The following is a 6,537-nucleotide window of genomic DNA, read 5'->3' as shown; positions in this document are numbered from 1 at the left end:
GTGGGAGAGAGGCACCGTGGGCGTAAAGTGTCTTGCCCAAGAACACAACACAATTTCCCCGGCCAGGACCCGAACCCGGACCACTCGATCCGGAGTCGAGAACTCTAACCATGATCACTGTTTTTTAAGCTAGAATAGAGTCAAACGTCTTTGGGCTAGCTTTATTCCAGCGATAACATCGGTGCTGGGTACCCAGTTTGTGCCCAATCCTCCTTCTGTTTAGCATACCAAAAAAAGATGCTGGTTTTTACAAGGAATGACATTTCAGTTGATTCTACGGGCATAAACGTAACGCAAGAACCGTGAGCGTCTGGTCTTGTCGAGACAGAGGTGAGAGATGGGTTCATGCAGACTGGGATGCCTTAAATGCTTTGTTGTAAACATGGTGGTTCACGAGGGAAGTTGTCTCTCTGGCCTTTCCATGGATGAATTTCAGGACCTCACCGATAACATTTGGGCAAGTTTTGGAAAGCTAAAAATTTCAATCAATGCAGTATTTTTCCGGTAGGACTGGGTGGCCCGACACTTATAAAAGACTCTATGAAATGAAAATCGGGGGTCTCCCCTTGTCATGGAATGGCAGAACTACCCAGAATTCATTTTAGGTATGAACGAGGCAAACTGAGAAGCACGAGACTGGTCCTCATCAAATGGCTGAAGCGAGGCTGGAAGAAAAAGTAGAAGAAAATTCTAGTCAGATTACTAAGTAGTAGCCCTGGCGTGTGCTGTTAACGTAGACTTCTGATTTCTGAACAAGTTTGTATCATAGAAAAGTCGCAACAACGTAGTGCTTTTTTTCGCTGTTATCCTTGTAGCAAAAACAGTTATGGCCCGTTCACTCGCCTAGAATGTTTCAGTCTTTTTTTAAGTAATTACCAATAAAGATCACTTACTTAACTGCAGTTCGTATATAAAATCTCATAGATCCTCTATCATTTCAAGTAGAAATGACTATCGTGAAGGGCTTCTGATCTCTTATAGCGCTAGCCTCCAGCTAACAGAAAGACCAATCTACTAAAACTAGGAAAAACACAAGATCCGTTTTGATAGTCAATAGGACACCAACCCAAACCACCTTTTTAATAAAAACTATCTCTCTCTCCTCAGAGCGGAATTTGAGGCTTTTCGCTTTTAAAACTAATTGCCTTTAAATTCAATCTAGTTATTTTAGCCCCACGTGAGATCGTTCACAAGTTTGAATTCCAAGAGTTCCTGATTACAAGACCTTAAACCTGTGTCGCAAATTAAGCGAAGATATATAATATGTTTTTTGGCGGATTCTCCAGATCAAAAAGTCACGTAGACGGGGGTCCAAAATGCCGGTAGTATCTTTGTATTGGACTTTGCCTTCCTTGTGTATTGAGTGGGACCCCCGTCTACGTGACTTTTTGATCTGGAGAATCCGCCAAAAAAACATATTATATATCTTCGCTTAATTTGCGACACAGGTTTAAGGTCTTGTAATCAGGAACTCTTGGAATTCAAACTTGTGAACGATCTCACGTGGGGCTAAAATAACTAGATTGAATTTAAAGGCAATTAGTTTAAAAGCGAAAAGCCTCAAAATTCCGCTCTGAGGAGAGAGAGATAGTTTTATTAAAAAGGTGTTTGGGTTGGTGTCCTATTGGACTATCAAAACGGATCTTGTGTTTTTCCTAGTTTTAGTAGATTGGTCTTTCTGTTAGCTGGAGGCTAGCGCTATAAGAGATCAGAAGCCCTTCACGATAGTCATTTCTACTTGAAATGATAGAGGATCTATGAGATTTTATATACGAACTGCAGTTAAGTAAGTGATCTTTATTGGTAATTACTTAAAAAAAAGACTGAAACATTCTAGGCGAGTGAACGGGCCATAACTGGTTTTTGCTACAAGGATAACAGCGAAAAAAGCACTACGTTGTTGCGACTTTTCTATGATACAAACTTGTTCAGAAATCAGAAGTCTACGTTAACAGCACACGCCAGGGCTACTACTTAGTAATCTGACTAGAATTTTCTTCTACTTTTTCTTCCAGCTCGCTTCAGCCATTTGATGAGGACCAGTCTCGTGCTTCTCAAGTTGCCTCGTTCATTCATACCTAAAATGAATTCTGGGTAGTTCTGCCATTCCATGACAAGGGGAGACCCCCGATTTTCATTTCATAGAGTCTTTTATAAGTGTCGGGCCCCAGTCCTACCGGAAAAATACTGCATTGATTGAAATTTTTAGCTTTCCAAACTTGCCCAAATGTTATCGGTGAGGTCCTGAAATTCATCCATGGAAAGGCCAGAGAGACAACTTCCCTCGTGAACCACCATGTTTACAACAAAGCATTTAAGGCATCCCAGTCTGCATGAACCCATCTCTCACCTCTGTCTCGACAAGACCAGACGCTCACGGTTCTTGCGTTACGTTTATGCCCGTAGAATCAACTGAAATGTCAATTCCTTGTAAAAACCAGCATCTTTTTTTGGTATGCTAAACAGAAGGAGGATTGGGCACAAACTGGGTACCCAGCACCGATGTTATCGCTGGAATAAAGCTAGCCCATTCCCAAGACGTTTGACTCTATTCTAGCTTAAAAAACAGTGATCATGGTTAGAGTTCTCGACTCCGGATCGAGTGGTCCGGGTTCGGGTCCTGGCCGGGGAAATTGTGTTGTGTTCTTGGGCAAGACACTTTACGCCCACGGTGCCTCTCTCCACCCATGTGTATAAATGGATACAGGCGAAATGCTGGGGGTAACCCCGTGATGGACCATAACGTACCATCCAGGGGGGAGTAGAAATACTCCTAGTCACTTCATGCTACCGAAACTGGAGATAAGCGCCGGCCTGATGAGCCTTCCTAGGCTCGTAACAGAGACTTTACCTTTTAATGGACTCGCAATGAGCACACAAAGCGCAATTGTCGGAGTCGATATAGCCCCAAATCTTGAGTGAATCGCGAACTTTGATACCCCTCAGATCAATTAGCCAGAAAACATCGCAGATATAATTATCGGCAAAACCATCACGGATGCGAGCCCAGTGATCACATAGCGAAAACCCCGGTACAGGAACCTGGGTCCAGCGCCAAGAGAGAGAGCTGGCGGGAAGAAATAGGTTGATGACCGGTGGTTTTCGTTAAAAAACAATGGTTTTCTGGGGCGCTCAGTCTCGCGGGCTCAGAAACCTGGTTGTGGTCATTGTTATTTAAGGTTTTCGAAGGAATCGGCTTCTGAGAGCTTTTTATAAATTGATTTAGAAACGAGGCTAGTGTCATCAATGCAAGAATCGTAGAAAGGAGTGGGGAACGCAGCATTAGGAAATAGGTTACTTCGCAGCGAAGCCCATTCGGGTCTCAAAGAGGACAAACAGCGACCGACAAAAACACATACGTAGAAAGAAACTAGGGTCGTTAGAATCGCTAACAATGGAAGCTAACCCCGCAAACTTCAAACCCTGGCCTTTTAGTTTTAAGTTGACAAGATTTAAGCCACCATCTTTGAGATGCAGAAAGCAAGTTTTACGGGCCACAGTCTCCATCTTGCAGCCCCACAAGAAAGAAAAAAAAAACAACATTAAAAGTAAAATGACACACGCTAACATCAACCCGGTGTGGCCAACACATTAGGCATGCGCACAACCATTTCACTCGGTCAATTAGCAGCCATGGACAGCTGTTTCGGCCTTTTGGGCCTCATCAGCATGGCGTAGCTAACATACCAGGCGGGTGTTTTTAGCATCCCTTTCAGTGGTTTGGGACCCCTTTAAGTGGCACTTAAATGGGTGCTAAAAACACCCGCCTGGTAGCCTCTTCGAGCCACTGAACTCTAGAACGAGTTTTGTACAAGCGTCCAACTCGCTTAGGATAAGAGACTACAATCGGCTCTCTATCTCAACTATTTGAGGGCCGACGGAGACGTTACCCGAGGCGCGAGAGAAAGCTTAAGTTCGATAATGCGGTTGGTGAGTAGCTATAGGTAGGGACCTTATCGTGCGAGAGCCTCTTGCGCTTACCACTTGTAACACGACACAATCTTTAATATACGTAGTAGAAACCTCGCCGACAAAAGGGAGTTGCTGAACTTCCAGAGACCTGGACCACGGGTATGACCACCAGCGAGCTGGACAGGGAGAAAATCGTTGTCGGAAGAGCGAGTTAATCGAAGGCATTAAGCGCCGAGACACCAAAAACTTATCTAAGCGAGACCCGATAGAGAAATCCGAGTTGAACCAAGTGCACTGGCACACTTCCGCCAGACATCTGATAGGTGAAAGGCGGAACGAAAGTTGGAGAGGAATTTGGCAGGAGTAAATTTACCACCGAATTTATCGCTCAAGGGACACTTGAGCAGTTTGGGAAGGTGAAGAGGGTTGCTGCCGCGGAGGCTGCAGGAGTGATTGGGAAGATTTCTGGGAAGCGTGGGACATTATCATCAATGGATTTCACGGTATGTTGCTTTTTTTAAACTTACCGAAATGTGAGTTTTGGGTGGGAAAAAAGACAAATACTATATTGATAAGACGACAATGCTGTGTGCTCGTTTTAAATCTTTTATTTTGTCAAAGTAATTTACCCGGATTATCAGAGTTCCCAAGGAATAAATGTTATCTAAGGCACTAAGGCGTTTATTATTAATCCTTTCTGAATTCACATTTTTTCTAGTTTGTGATTTGCTTTAACAAAAACGTATAGGTTTTATCTCACTTTCCAGCTAAAGGAGGCTAAAGGAAACCGATAGCGATCATCAGAAGCTGCCTTTATTTCGTTGCTGAGATGCCAAGAAGCATTGTTATCCTTCAGGGCCCATTCATAGGCATATTACATGTAAGAATAACTGTAGTTCAGGTCTAGTCGAAGTTTTCTTAAACTCTAATGATTGCTCACAAATTGTGCAATTTTTCATCAATCGTTTACAGCGGTTCCTTGGCATGGGCTCATCTTCAGTGTACAAACATGTGGAACTCAGAGATGAGGAAACACAAAGCACAAAGAGAGAGAGACAAAAATATTGAAACGATACCTTAAACCGCTTACGAAACAAAAGAGATTTCAACAGGTTTTGATACCGAGGATAGCCCGAAACATGGTAATCAGTAACCTTTATCGTGCATTTGTACACATCATGCATAGTGGCAAATTGCGGGTTGTTGTACTTAATTCCACAATAGCGGTGCAACAGTAATAATAATAGGGGCGGGAGCTTAAGCAAGGGCGTCGAAGACGACGGCTTCGAGATAGTCGTCTAAAAATATTAAATCGCGTTATTCTACAGTAAACACCCACATATAAGAACTTAGAATGTAAGAACCTGTTAGGCTAAAACTTTCATTCTAGACCCTCTTACATATGCCACTGGGATCTTAAGTTGCCTTAAGTCGCGTTAAGTCCGTAAACACAACACACCTTAAAGTTTGTCTGAAACGATTGAGAAAGAGTTAAATTAAAAAGTGGCAGATCAAGGGAGGCATCATAATGTAATTGTCTCTTGGTTAATTTCCAAAACAACAAGAATAATGGGTTGGGCAGGGGGTTGCCTCCGGATACACATTTGAAAGGTGCTGATGAGCCTGGCGAACTCCTGCTGTAACACATAGGATTGGTCAGAACACCGTGGCTGCAAGAGGTCATGCAGCAGAGATAAGTGTTTGCAAGAATCATGTAAATCCTTATTAAATATTTGTGACAAGCCTTTTTTAAAACTTTGCCTTGCAACATGTAGCTCTAATGGAGACACCACAAGCAAGATTCTAGTCTCTACACATTGTATTTGTGGCAAGATGTTATGCCATTTGCTTGTCACAGAAACAAGTATTAAACGAGAAAGCCTATAAAAATAATTCAAGTCTTAAGCTGTATTATAATTCCTCACCTTTGTGAGGAAGAGTGATATGATGCCTCAAAATATTTGCAATTTTACATAACAAATATAAGGGAGGAAATAACCAAACAATTTTAAGCTCAGTAAAAAGAATTGAAATTATTTATTTTAGATGTAATACTGATGTAAGCTTGACTTTACTAAAGAAAAGGTCTAGGAAAGTGTGTATTGTAAGGTTGAGAAGTCTTACTCTAAGCATTTCATGCAATTTTGTTCGATTTACATACGTATAGTCGAGTTCCAGATGGCGATGCTCCTCACGAGAATACATGATTCAGTAAAAAAGAATGGATTAACCAACCTTTATTTATTATTCCACCACACAAAATTCCAAATCTTGATCGCGTATTTTGCAACCAAATCCACGAAATATGTAATAACATTGCAAATCTCCTAAACTTCAAAAGCCAGAGGAAACCTGCTCTAATTTGCTCTTTGTACGGGGTTTATGCTTAACTTGATAGATGAACTCACAGCCACAGCTCAAAGAAATCCTTTTAAATTTATGTGCCAGGCAAGTAAACCAGACATCCGCAGAAATTCAATTGTAGGGCAAGTGTACATGCTGGGTGTACGTTTATCTGAAGCAGGAATAAAAATGGCAACCGTATGCCTATTCTTCCTTTAGAACGTTATAGTGCTGATCGATCACGAAGAAATGCCTCATCATGTAAGTTTTAGACTCGGGTTT

General features: G+C 42.0%; 1 long non-coding RNA gene across 1 annotated transcript; it reads left to right on the top strand.

Annotated features, from left to right (window-relative positions):
• Positions 1 to 4,399: 4,399 nt before the first annotated feature.
• Positions 4,400 to 5,902, top strand: LOC137975940 (uncharacterized). Its single transcript, XR_011117665.1, has 3 exons — positions 4,400 to 4,415; positions 4,680 to 4,792; positions 4,885 to 5,902. It is a non-coding gene; the product is annotated as an uncharacterized lncRNA (long non-coding RNA).
• The last annotated feature ends 635 nt before the right edge of the window (positions 5,903 to 6,537 follow it).

This window comes from Montipora foliosa, chromosome 1 (assembly GCF_036669935.1).
Source record: "Montipora foliosa isolate CH-2021 chromosome 1, ASM3666993v2, whole genome shotgun sequence".
NCBI lineage: Eukaryota > Metazoa > Cnidaria > Anthozoa > Scleractinia > Acroporidae > Montipora > Montipora foliosa.
This window is presented reverse-complemented; position numbering and strand designations above follow the sequence as displayed.